The sequence below is a fragment of the Bos grunniens genome, chromosome 21 (genome assembly GCF_055505025.1).
Source record: "Bos grunniens cultivar Pamir isolate PY7600 chromosome 21, Bosgru_T2T1.0, whole genome shotgun sequence".
Classification (NCBI taxonomy): Eukaryota; Metazoa; Chordata; class Mammalia; order Artiodactyla; family Bovidae; genus Bos; species Bos grunniens.
Genome location: NC_141185.1, coordinates 20,511,562 through 20,525,827, shown reverse-complemented (window position 1 = coordinate 20,525,827; position 14,266 = coordinate 20,511,562). Strand labels below are relative to the sequence as shown.

The following is a 14,266-nucleotide window of genomic DNA, read 5'->3' as shown; positions in this document are numbered from 1 at the left end:
ATCTCTCTCCACAAATCATTATCATTTTATTCAACATCCTTAAAATTATCTATGACTCCTTAATTCTTCTCTCTGCTTTCCCCTATCAAGCCAAGACTTGTTTCAATCCCCTCCCCTATTGGTTTCCTTCTCTTTTTTCATTTGTTTACACTTTAGTCACATTGGTCTCCTTGCCTTATTGTATGGCTTTTGTACTGCAGTCTGTCTTCTCCACATAGCCACATGGCTCAGTCCCTGACAGGTTTCAAGTGCCTGCTCTGATTTCAGCTCCACAATGAGGCCAAGTTCTCTCTTACCCTATTTAATCCTGCAGGTGTGCTTCTTATGTGGGCATAATTCTTAATTCTCTTTGCTATTCTTTGATATTATTCATAGTATCTAAACACTGTAATATACTAGAGAGTTGACTTATTCTTATTTTAATTATTTTATTTTCAGTCTCCCTGCTGGAATGTATCTGCCATAAGGGGACAGATATTTACATATTTTTACTAATATATCTCAAGAACCTGATTAAGTATGAATAATATGTATGTGTTAAATGAATGAAGAAATAAAAATAAAGGGTTGAAAAGGAGTCTCTCTTCTCCTTCCCTTCAACCATAGTACTCTCCTATCTTTGTCTAGGAAGTCCAGTGAAATAAGAAAAGCTTATAAACTTTGGATGAGTAAGAACAAGGGATACATCAACCACCTCATCATTCACTGACAAATGCAGACTACTTGTGATTTTATATATATATATGATTTAGATTATTTCTTACAAGTTAGTATTCTAAAGAACTTGTATTTCTAAACCTCTTTATTGCTTAGAAGAATTTACTACATTTCCAAACATTTGTAATGCTGAATTTTACTTTATATGTTTCTCAAAAGTATTTACTTCATAGTCTAAGTGTGGAGTATCAAGAAGTCAGTGTGTTGTATAAGCATCTGAGTTTGTGTAAGATCGAGTTCTCTTTCAGCTCAGCTAAGGCAGGTGGCTCTGTGCCTATCTCCAGGAAAGGCTGACTAATACTTGTCTAAGACAAGGATGAGGCAGGTAGCTAGGGATTTATACGATGATATTTGAATTTCGGAATGCTATTGGAGATATCCAGGGCTAGTCTGTTTACATATTCTTAGGGATATACCAAGGAATGACATACAACCAGGTTTAATAGGTCATATGCTCTGGCTTTGCTATAAGATTCTTCTGTAAATATGCCCAAGCTCTCCTGAAAACAAGAGTCCTCACACATATCTTGGTGACTCACAATCATAACATAACATAACAGCACATCCTGAGCTAATAAGGAACGACCCTAGGGATCATTTTTTAATTTCGTGTGCACCCAATCTTATCTGTGTTTTCTTTCTGTTAATGAGCTAGATCTTTTACCTTTATTAAGGGCATAATGTATGCATGTAATATATGTTGATGTTCAGTCACTAAGTCATGTCCGACTCTTTATGACCCCATGGACTGCAGCACACTAGGCTCCCCTCCTCTATTATTTCCCAGAGTTTGCTCAAATTCATATCCCTTGATTCAGTGATGCTATGCAACTGTCTCATCCTCTGCTGCCCTCTTCTCCTTTTGCCTTCAATCTTTCCCAACATTAGGGTCTTTTCTGATGAGTCAGCTTTTTATATCAGGTGGCCAAAGTATTGGAACTTTAGCTTCAGTCCTTCCAATGAATATTCAGTGTTGATTTCCTTTAGGATTGACTAGTTTGATCACCTTGCAGTCCAAGGAACTCTCATAGAGTCTTGTGAATTCTTCCATGATACTTGTGTAATTGATATAGCAATTTTTCTTTCAAAGAATAAATTATCTATTTTCAGTTTTAACTTATAATTTTATACCATAAATTGTATAATGCTTATTCAGAACAGATATATTATTTTCATAGATTATCTGTTGTAAGAAACGTCAAACTTCTCATGTCATTTTTTCCCATTCTTTTGAAATATCAGTAAAATACTTTCAGAAGGACAGGCTTAAAATCAGATTTTCATTATTATGAAATGACTTGGCAATAGTTCAATCACATTAACTTTTGTATGTCATATAAACTTTTAAGGCCGTGCTGTATTTTTTGATGTTTCTCTTTTCTCCTTAAAATAATAACATGGAATTATATTTTGCCATAACTTCTATAACTCTAGTTGCCAAATTGATTTTTAAAATTTGCTTCTGTTAAATAATTGAAAATGAATTACTTTTTCCATTTACCCACAAAGTCTAGAAGAAATACTTCCTTGGAACATTCTCTCTTTGTTAACATGCTGCATTTACTGGATGATTTTCACACAGCAAGAGAATTCCTAAGATGAAATTTAAGGCAAAGTCATGTCATCATTGATCTCTTGCTCAACAATCCTTGAAGCACTAATAATTCAAAATGGTTACATTATTTCATTACCATGGAAATTGGAAGTGATGGCTGTGACCTTGGTGTATGGGTTGGTGACCCAAAACATGTAATGGATTCAGTGTCTCAGGGTGCTTGGCAAATATGTTTATATAACCTTTGGGGATCAAAGTATTTTGATCCTAAAATGAATCCACTTAAATTTGTTGGTAACCTGCATATTTAGAAAATAACATTGTTACTCTGCTGCTTTTTTCCAGTTGAATACAGATTTAAATTATCTAATAAGAGGCTATTACTTGTTGAATCTAAAACTATAAAAGCATCTGGAAATAATGCTATGCTTTAAAGAAATGTTTGGATAGAAAACTTCAAAGTAGAAATAGTTCACAGCTATGCTTAGTTTATCTGTGCCCTTTATAAACCATGCATTCTTTCCCATAACACTTTTTAAAGTTTTTTTGAAATAATCCTTTGTCTAATCCAAAATTTACAATCTCTTTGTGACAAACATTAGCCATGTGGTCATCATAGCCATTTCCTCCTCCCAGCCTTCCTTGCAGTTGCAGGGGGAGACTAGGACTCACTAAAGCCAATAGAATATTAGCAGAGTTGATGAACACCATCTGCAGTCCTAGATCTCTCAGGAGAGTTTCAACACTCTTTTCCCTCTTTTCTCCCATGTAGAAGATTCAGCATAGGACTCTATATCCCTTGGGTATTATAGCAACATAAACTGTAAGGACCCTTGATTGGTGAATTACTGCTAGTATGAAATGTAGTTAGAACTCAAATCCATTCTAGTTTGCCTCATTCATGCTTATACTTTAGTTGTCTCAAAAAATTTAGTTGTCTCTAAAATCTAAAACCTTTAGATTTTAGGTTATTTTTAAAAAAAGAAGTTAGCATATCCTAACTAATGTGGCACCATACTTTCTGTTATGAAAAACGTTTACCATCCCTAAATTGTCATGATTGTGGTAAAAATTTTGGCATGTCTTTACTGATTAAAGTTTTCTAAATTATATCTTATCTTAAAACACAGGTATACTGATAGGAGATGTAAAAAATAAGATACATTCTAATTGTATTGCTTTATTTTGGGGAGGGGAGAAATGTAGAGATTATGTGTAATTCCTCTTACTTCTAGGTTTATGACTATAATTTTAATACAAAATGTTACCTGATTGTCAAACAAATGAAATTTTTAAAAATGATGATCCTAAGCTTTCATATTATCCTTGCATGCATGCTAAGTTGCTTCAATCATGTCTGACTCTTTGTGACCCTATGGACTGTAGCCTTCCAGGCTCCTCTGTCCATGGGATTCTAAGGCAAAAATACTAGAGTGGGTTGCCATGCCCTCCTCCAGGGGATCTTCCCAACCCAGCGATTGGACTCGTGTCTCTTTTGTCTCCTGCATTGGCAGGCAGGTTCTTTGCCACTAACTCCAGCTGGGAAGCCCCTTATTATTATCCTTAAATACTTTGAAAATCCAGCCAATCCAATCCATCTATAGCTTCAATACATTTTTCCTAGGCTACTATGCTTTTTTCTTTTGCATCATATTAATGATGTACTTTGCTTTGATAAAACACTGTAAAGAGAGGCACAATTTCATTCAATATTTACTCAATACAAATTTACCAAAGATCTAATATGTGCCAGATAACATGTTAAGTGCTGAATTATATAGCAGTGAGCAAACCATACTTGAATCTTGCCCTAATAAACTTGAGATTAGTACGGAAACATTCCCAATAATTAATTATATAAATAACCAATGGCCACCTCATGTGAAGAGTTGACTCATTGGAAAAGACTGATGCTGGGAGGGATTGGGGGCAGGAGGAGAAGGGGACGACAGAGGATGAGATGGCTGGATGGCATCACCAACTCGATGCACATGAGTTTGGGTGAACCCTGGGAGTTGGTGATGGACAGGGAGGTCTGGCATGCTGCAATTCATGAGGTCACAAACAGCTGGACACGACTGAGCAACTGAACTGAACCTATGATCATAACTATCATAAGTTAGTGAACATGTGGAAGAAACTATGAGAGTGTGTTACAAAGGACATAATTTAATATAGAGAAATGGAGAGTACTTACTGAGAAAGGGACATTTATGTTGAGACATTATGAAAGAAAAGAAAGAATGAAAGGGAGGAGATGAAGGAAGAAAAGAAAGGGAAAATAAAACACCCCAGACCCGGTTAAGTTTGTAAGGAGATATACCTGTCAGTTTAGCAAGTTTGAAAGTGAAAGTGTTAGTCACTCAGTCATGTCCAGCTCTTTGCAACACCATGGACTATAGCCACCAGGCTCCTCTGTCCATGGAATTCTTCAGGCAAGAATACTGGACTGGGTCACCATTTCCTTCTCCAGGGGATCTTCCCAACACAGGGATCGAACCCAGGTGTCCTGCATTGCAGGTAGATTCTTTACTGTCTGAGCCACTAGGGAAGCCCTTAGCAAGTTTCAGTTCAGTTCAGTTCAATCCTTCAGTCGTGTCCGACTCATGTTGACCCCATGAATTACAGCACACCAGGCCTCCCTGTCCATCACCAACTCCCGGAGTGCACTCAAACTCATGTCCATCAAGTCGGTGATGCCATCCAGCCATCTCATCCTCTGTCATCCCCTTCTCCTCCTGCCCCCAATCCCTCCCAGCATCAGAGTCTTTTCCAATGAGTCAACTCTTCGCATGAGGTGGCCAAAGTATTGGAGTTTCAGCCTCAGCATCAGTCCTTCCAATGAACACCCAGGACTGATCTCCTTCAGAATGGACTGGTTGGATCTCCTTGCAGTCCAAGGGACTCTCAAAAGTCTTCTCCAACGCCACAGTTCAAAGCATCAATTCTTTGGCATTCAGCTTTCTTCACAGTCCAACTCTCACATCCATACATGACCACTGGAAAAACCATAGCTTTGACTAGATGGACCTTTGTTGGCAAAGTAATGTCTCTGCTTTTGAATATGCTGTCTAGGTTGGTCATAATTTTCCTTCCAAGGAGTAAGCATATTTTTTTTAATATATATATATTTTAAAATTTTATTTAACTTTACAATATTGTATTGGTTTTGCCATATATCAAAATGAATCTGCCACAGGTATACATGTGTTCCCCATCCTGAACCCTCCTCCCTCCTCCCTCCCCATACCATCCCTCTGGGTCGTCCCAGTGCACCAGCCCCAAGCATCCAGTATCGTGCATTGAACCTGGACTGGCGACTCATTTCGTATATGATATTATACATATTTCAATGCCATTCTCCCAAATCATCCCACCCTCTCCCTCTCCCACAGAGTCCAAAAGACTGTTCTATACATCAGTGTCTCTTTTGCTATCTCGTATACAGGGTTATTGTTACCATCTTTCTAAATTCCATATATATGTGTTAGTATACTGTATTGGTGTTTTTCTTTCTGGCTTACTTCACTCTGTATAATAGGCTCCAGTTTCATCCACCTCATTAGAACTGATTCAAATGTATTCTTTTTAATGGCTGGGTAATACTCCATTGTGTATATGTACCACAGCTTTCTTATCCATTCATCTGCTGTATTTTAATTTCATGGCTGCAATCACCATCTGAAGTGATTTTTGGAGCCCCCCAAAATAAAGTTTGACACTGTTTCCACTGTTTCCCCATCTATTTCCCATGAAGTGATTTAGCAAGTTTAGGTTTCCATAATACTGATCACAAAGCATAAATCTATATTATCCAAAAAGGGATTTTAACTCACAATTTTTATGATGATGAATAAAGTTCTTTGAAGAACCATATTTACTTGAGGAATTATTTTCTGAATTCTTCTACAGTTGGTTAAGATGGGTTCTCCAAATTTCACTGCCCAACATAAAAGCTAATGGCAATTGAGAACACTTTAACTGTTAGAGAAATAAGGCTTTCCTTTATCAGTGGGTGAACTGAAGTGATTTACATTGTAATTTAAAGTTTGAGACTCAGAGACAAGAACATATTTTCCACATTCAACTGGACTTACACTCAAACTGATACTCAAATCTTCCATTAGATCACAATAGCAGACTGAAGGATCAGGAAATAAGCAGGTCATTTCATACTGGGAGGCCTGAGCATGCTCATTTTTACAGTTTATCCTGTATTGGGTACCTCTTGTGCACCACGTCTCATACTCTCAGCTTATCTTTAACTTCAGCCATTGCTGGAGTAACAAGCCTGGCACTCTGTACTTCCAGCATCCTGCTGCAGATTTCTCTGAAGCCCCTATGGGAAGATGCCTGAAGAAATCCATTGCGCCTTGACACTGAATGAAAAAGGTTATGCCCGATGGGGCATCCCTTCACTAATGGTACATGGGAGCTGGCAGATAAAATTTCATCCCTTGAGAAAACCATTCTAAATCATTATTAGAAGGTCTTGGCCATATTGAACTATACTTTTCCACAATGGTAATCAACTTGACAACACATATTGGAATTGGATTTTTCTCTTTTCTTGTTTTACTTTTTTCAATCTGATTCATTAGAATCACATCCAAAAATAAACTATTTTCTTGCAATCCATGTTCTCAGGTTCTGATTTTCAGCAAGGGAGTCTAGACTAAGAGGGAGCCTGACTGATACCGACAAGATACCGTCATAGTTTCATCTCCCAAAGTCAGCTTAATCTGTTAGTGCTCAACAGGAATAAACTATAGCTGTACTTACAGGTGCACATACAGCTGGCCCTGAAAGACAAGGACAAAAGGAAATTCTCCCTGCAGGCATGCATATCTGTGAGTAAAACATTTATTCATTTACTTTTTATGGAGGGATAAATGGCATGGGTATACATAGGCTACTGGGCAGAGATGAACAGCTTAGCTTATTGATAAGGAGCCTGAAAGGAGAAAAATTAGAAAACTGGAGTGAGAATGTTAAGAGAAGAGGCAATCCATCCTTGAAGGATTATTGGAAAGGTTTCTCATTAATGCTTCCTAGAGTACATCTATGGCAGAGGAAAATGTCAGTAACAAAGTAAATAGTATGACTTGTTCTATAGATGTCACCATACCTTAAGTTGACCACTCAATTGCAAATGACACCTTTTACCAGTGGGTACTGTGGATACTGATTTGCTTTCCCTGCCTCTCTGCCTGCACTGCCTGTACCAGCCCCATAGAATGCCTGATTTAATAACTGTATTCAGTCAGTTCAGTTCAGTTGCTCAGTCGTGTCCGACTCTTTGCAACCCCATGAATCGCAGCACACCAGGCCTCCCTGTCCATCACCATCTCCCAGAGTTCACTCAAACTCATGTCCATTCAGTGAGTGATGCCATCCAGCCATCTCATCCTCTGTCGTCCCCTTCTTCTCTTGTCCCCAATCCCTCCCAGCATCAGAGTCTTTTCCAATGAGTCAACTCTTCGCATGAGGTGGCCAAAGTACTGGAGTTTCAGCTTTAGCATCATTCCTTCCAAAGAACACCCGGGGCTGATCTCCTATTACCTGTATATGTATAAGTTAAAATACAGCTAATCTTCAACTCAACAATCTCATTAACAGAAATTCCACAACAACAAAGATAGTACTTTATATGTGTAAAACTAGTCATGATGGTTTTTAGAAGTAGGAAAATATGACTTTATAAATGAAATTTTGAATAGTTGATAAAATAATCATGCAGATATAAATGGAATAATATGGAGTTATTAATGTAATTACAAAAATCAAAGATATTGTATTAAATGGAAAAGTTGCAGGGTATTATTATGGTACTATTGATATCTTTGGTAAATATGGTTACATTAATTTTATTACATAAAAATAAATGCATTTTACCCTTGAACAACAGACAGGGATACCAACTGTCTGTGAAGTCAAAAATCTGCCTATAAGTTTGCATTTGGCCCTCTATATAAGTCATTCTGTATTCATGGATTCAATTAACTGAGGATCATATAGTATGTATTTTATGAAATATGTATTTGATATGTATTTTATCTTCCCAGCCCAGGGATCAAACCCAGGTCTCTTGAATTGCAGGCAGATTCTTAACTGTCTGAGCCACCAGGGAAGCCATGTAATCTGTAGTCTATATTCAATGAAAATCCATATATAAGTGGACCTGTGTAGTTGCAACCCATGTTGTTTGGGGGGGTCAACAAAATGGGTTGTATTTAGTGTTTCCATCAAGTTCAAATCTTGGTTAAAGTGAATTTGGTGGTGGTTTGAGAGAGAAATATGAGAATACAGGTAGACCTATTAAATTAATAGTCTCTTGACTGGCTTCTAGGCAGAAGTAGTTGACCCCTGGTGCATGACCCTACCTATATAGAGGACTGAGAAAAAGGATTTGGAAATTAGAGCTTTTTTTTGCAGAAAGGGAATTATGAGACAGTGAGTCAATTCAATATAAATGTATTAAATCTCTCCCGTGTGCTTAGTACTATGTCAGACACTGGAGAAAGAACACTGGACACAGTCCTGGGCCTGCCCCACACAGGTCCACTTACCTTTCTCAGTCAGATCCCAACAATGTTTCTTCCATTACAATTAAACTGGAGGTTCAGGCTGCCCAGAAAAAAGAAAAGTCATAATCTCTTCAAGTCCTCTTTTGAATACAGTGCTAAGCAGAGTTCAAATATAATCAACACATGGTATCCACTGTTGAAGGTAAAATTCTTCCAAGATGGTTTATCCTAAACCCCAACATGTGTGGCTCATTGGCTAGAATGAGGCTGCCCACATTCTACAGCCAGATTATCAAGGAAACAAGCAACTGTTCTTTTTTTTTCATTAGTGATGCTGAGAAACATGCAACTCTTTTTAACATGAAATCACACCTCAATTTTTTCATTTAAGGAATGTTGAATGCTGACATTTAGCTCTTCACTTTAAAAAAATGTATTTTTTAAATTGAAGTATAGTTGACTTATTATGTTGTGTAAGTTTCTGGTGTACAGCAAGAGTTATAGTTATATACATAGTTATATATATAATATGTATATATACATTATATATACACATATCATTATTCATATTCTTTTCTACTATAATTTACTACAGGATATTGAATATAGTTCCCTGCCCCAATTGCCAAATTTTTGTTTAATTTGTAAATGAAGAACAGAAAGAAAAGATATGATCTCCAAGAAAAGGTTTAAGTAAGACATTTGGTAAGTAAGTTTTCCCTTTTTTGGAGTTAATTTTCCAAGAAATGTGTATACAGTTCTTGTTGTATCTAAAGAAAATTGTCACTAACCACCTATGGATAGATATTCATTTCCATTAGTCTGATGCATGGTTATCAAACATTTTGTTCTGTTTTTATGTGCATTAAATAAGTCAACATTTACCATATTTATAAATTAAAACGTGAAATTTAAAAATTATTTTAAATTAATTTACTTAAAAGTAATATGTACACCATGTTAACACAAATAACATTTTAAGAAAAAATCAAAATTTCTGAGAAGACTGATATTTTTTATACTTTTATAAATATCTTTAATAGAGATTCTCATAACTACTTCTGTACTCAGTCTGTTGTATGTTGTTTTAATTTATGTATGTGAAGAAAATCCTGCCTCATATAAATGTATAGTTGAAAGTACAAGTATTTTAATAATCTGTATAGAAATTGTGGCAGTTTGTCAATATATCACTATTCATCAAGTGGTATTTTCTTAAAGAAGAGTTGGAATGTGGACTCTGAATCCTTATCAATGAATATTTCATATTCTAGTGCATGAAATCCATTAGTCTTCTTCTTTAAATAACTACATAACATCAATTATATAATATTATTCATTGGAAAAATACTGATTCACCGAGTTCACATAAGTTGAAAAATATTAGCTTACTTCACTATATATTTTAAAATATTATACATATTAATATAATTTATAAATATCACCATCAATATCATCAGGAGAATATTTAAGTATGGGAAGTTGTCAAGTTCATTCAAACAGACACAAATTTTCCAAAATTCTAATTCTCCCTTAAAAGTTCAAATTTTATCTTTAGCAACAAATACTGTAAGTTTTCTTTGAAGTGACAGGCTAAGTTTGTTTGTTTTTTAAAAAATATCCACCAAATATCCAAATATGAATCCTTATGTCCTTTCTGCAATTCTTTCAGTAAAAATGGAGTTCCACGGAAAATGTACTAGTTAAGCTAATGATGGAATCAACAAGCCTTTTCCTTGAGACAATCACTGTACTTTTATGTGCCTGCTTCACGCTTACACAGAATGTTAAAAATTATATACTAAGCGGTGAAACTCTAATAAAAGTTTTTTTTCTATTTCAACAAGAACAATCAAGTGAAACTTTTTTTTTTTTTAATCAATAAGGCTATGGTACTGAAGAACATGATAACCACTAGTATAGTTTGCAGCACTGCCTTGATTTGTGCTAAGGTGCTAGCAGTTTTAACATACCATTACTTGCTCCCTCATTTAATATAGTGAAAAGGCTATAATGTCTTACTATCCTAATTCCAAAAGGCAGTACTTGGATGCATCTCAAAAACGACAGAATGATCTGTTTGTTTCCAAGGCAAACCATTCAATATCACAGTAATCCAAGTCTATGCTCCAACAAGTAACGCTGAGCTGAACAGTTCTGTGAAGACCTACAAGACCTTTTAGAACTAACACCCAAAAAAGATGTCCTTTTCATTATAGGGGAATGGAATGCAAAAGTAGGAACTCAAGAAACACCTGGAGTAACAGAAAAATTTGGCCTATGGAATGAAGCAGGGCAAAGGCTAATGGAGTTTTGCCAAGAGAACGCACTGGTCAAAGCAAACACCCTCTTCCAACAACACAAGAGAAGACTCTACACATGGACATCACCAGATAGTCAATACCGAGATCAGATTGACTATATTTTTTGCAGCCAAAGGTGGAGAAGCTCTATACATTCAGCAAAAACAAGACTGGAAGCTGATTGTGGCTCAGATCATGAACTCCTTATTGCCAAATTCAACTTAAATTGAATAAAGTAGAAAAAAACCACTAGACCATTCAGGTATGACCTAAATCAAATCCCTTATGATTATACAGTGGAAGTGAGAAATAGATTTAAGGAATTAGATCTGATAGATAGAGTGCCTGATGAACTATGGACGGAGGTTCGTGACATTGTACAGAGACAGGGATCAAGACCATCCCCATGGAAAAGAAATGCAAAAAAGCTGTCTGAGGAGGCCTTACAAATAGCTGTAAAAAGAAGAGAAGCAAAAAGCAAAGGGAAAAAGTAAAGATCTTCCCATTTGACTGCAGAGTTCCAAAGAATAGCAAGGACAGATAAGAAAGCCTTCCTCGGCAATCAATGCAAAGAAATAGAGGAAAACAACAGATATGGGAAAGACTAGAGATCTCTTAAAAAAAAATTAAAGATATCAAGGGAACATTTCATGCAAAGATGGGCTCGATAAAAGACAGAAATGGTATGGACCTAACAGAAGCAGAAGATATTAAGAAGAGGTGGCAAGAATACACAGAAGAACTGTACAAAAGATATCTTCATGACCCAGGTAATCACAATGGTGTGATCACTGACCTAAAGCCAGACATCCTGGAATGTGAAGTCAAGTGGGCCTTAGAAAACATCATTATGAACAAAGCTAGTGGAGGTGATGGAATTCCAGTTGCGCTATTTCAAATCCTGAATGATGATGCTGTGAAAGTGCCGCACTCAATATGCCAGCAAATCTGGAAAACTCAGCAGTGGCCACAGGACTGGAAAAGGTCAGTTTTGATTCCAATCCCAAAGAAAGGCAATGCCAAAGAATGCTCAAACTACCGCACAATTGCACTCATCTCACATGCTAGTAAATTAATGCTTGAAATTCTCCAAGCCAGGCTTCACAATACGTGAACTGTGAACTTCCAGATGTTCAAGCTGGTTTTAGAAAAGGCAGAGGAACCAGAGATCAAATTGCCAACATCCACTGGATCATCGAAAAAGGAAGAAAGTTCCAGAAAAACATCTATTTCTTCTTTATTGACTATGCCAAAGCCTTTGACTGTGTGGATCACAATAAACTGTGGAAAATTCTGAAATAGATGGGAATACCAGACCACCTGACTTGCCTCTTGAGAAACCTATATGCAGGTAAGGAAGCAACAGTTAGAACTGGACACGGAACAACAGACTGGTTCCAAATAGGAAAAGGAGTATGTCAAGGCTGTATATTTTCACCTTGCTTATTTAACTTATATGCAGAGTACATCATGAGAAATGCTAGGCTGGAAGAAGCACAAGCTGGAATCAAGATTGCCGGGAGAAATTTCAATAACCTCAGATATGCAGATGACACCACCCTTATGGCAGAAAGTGAAGAGGAACTAAAAAGCCTCTTGACGAAAGTGAAAGAAGAGAGTGAAAAAGTTGGCTTAAAGCTCAACATTCAGAAAACAAATATGGCATCTGGTCCCATCACTTCATGGGAAATAGATGGGGAAAGAGTGGAAACAGTGTCAGACTTTATTTTTGGGGGCTCCAAAATCACTGCAGATGGTGACTGCAGCCATGAAATTAAAAGACACTTACTCCTTGGAAGGAAAGTTATGACCAACCTAGATAGCATATTGAAAAGCAGAGACATTACTTTGCCAACAAAGGTCCGTCTTGTCAAGGCTGTGGTTTTTCCAGTGGTCATGTATGGATGTCAAAGTTGGACTGTGAAGAAAGATGAGCGCTGACGAGTTGATGCTTTTGAACCGTGGTATTGGAGAAGACTCTTGAGAGCCCCTTGGACTGCAAGGAGATCCAACCAGTCCGTCCTAAAGGAGATCAGTCCTAGGTGTTCACTGGAAGGAGTGATGTTGAAGCTGAAACTCCAATACTTTGGCCACCTCATGCGAAGAGTTGACTCATTGGAAAAGATCCTGATGCTGGGAGGGATTGGGGGCAGGAGGAGAAGGGGACGACAAAGGATGAGATGGCTGGATGGCATCACCGACTTGATGCACATGAGTTTGGGTGAACTCCGGGAGTTGGTGATGGACAGAGAGGCCCGGCGTGCTGCGATTCATGGGGTCACAAACAGTCAGACACGACTGAGGGAGTGAACTGAACTTATCCTAATAAAAAGAGGTTTGACCTATCCCCCATGACAGATTCTCAGGTGCTACACTGATCTATTGCTTGGTTGATTCTGGTTGAGAAGTAGCATGTTACCAGTTATAATCAGTAAGATATGATAGCAACTATGTTAAAGGGTCTTTGGACTAGTTTCCTACTTTTTAAGTAGAATAAAAAAAACCAGCACTTTTCATCCACAAGGTATTTTCTTTTCTGAATACTAATGTGTATAAATTTGAGTCTCAGAGTTGCTTAAACCAACCTTAAAGCACAACGGTTATTAAAGGAAAAGCTGACACTGAAAAAAATGACAATAAGGAAAGAAGCTGGATCCCTGATAATGCCATTGGGCTACCATGAATTAACCAATCATGTAGCTGGCTATCCACCATCTGTGGTTATGTGAGATGACACATAGCCTTACTATTGGGATACTTCCGAGTTGAGATTTTCTGTTACTTTTTAAGAGACACCCTGATGATAAATGCCACTGTTCTTTTACCTTAGAAATGTAGAAACAGTCACTACATGGTTATAAGAGAAATTCTCCCTGCTTCACTTATTATACAAGGAGTAAACCTAATCTTACAGGGAAATCTCCATGATTAAAAGTGGGAAATTATATCCGATTGCTACAAAAGCAAGTGTATTGAAACTGAGATACGGCTCAAATTCCTTTGATTACCTATGACTAAAGTTAAAGTTTATTTCTAAGTTGTGGGATTCTCTAGGAACAAGCTAAGAGTTTTCAATCTGTAAAATTATTAGCTATAAAGGTAAAGTCCACAGAGAGGCACTAGGATAATTAATGTTACCCACACATTTTGATGTTTAGTAACTT

General features: G+C 37.0%; 1 long non-coding RNA gene across 9 annotated transcripts in view; it reads left to right on the top strand.

Moving 5' to 3' along the window:
* The window catches only part of LOC147349204 (uncharacterized), a 535,617-nt gene extending 521,709 nt beyond the window's left edge, over positions 1-13,908 (top strand). For 6 of the 9 annotated variants that reach the window (XR_015149614.1, XR_015149638.1, XR_015149640.1 and 3 more), the window contains 3 exons: positions 7,057-7,122; positions 9,395-9,504; positions 10,472-11,008. This is a non-coding gene — a long non-coding RNA (uncharacterized LOC147349204). The other 3 variants (XR_015149613.1, XR_015149624.1, XR_015149629.1) reach the window with 3 other exon arrangements.
* The last annotated feature ends 358 nt before the right edge of the window (positions 13,909-14,266 follow it).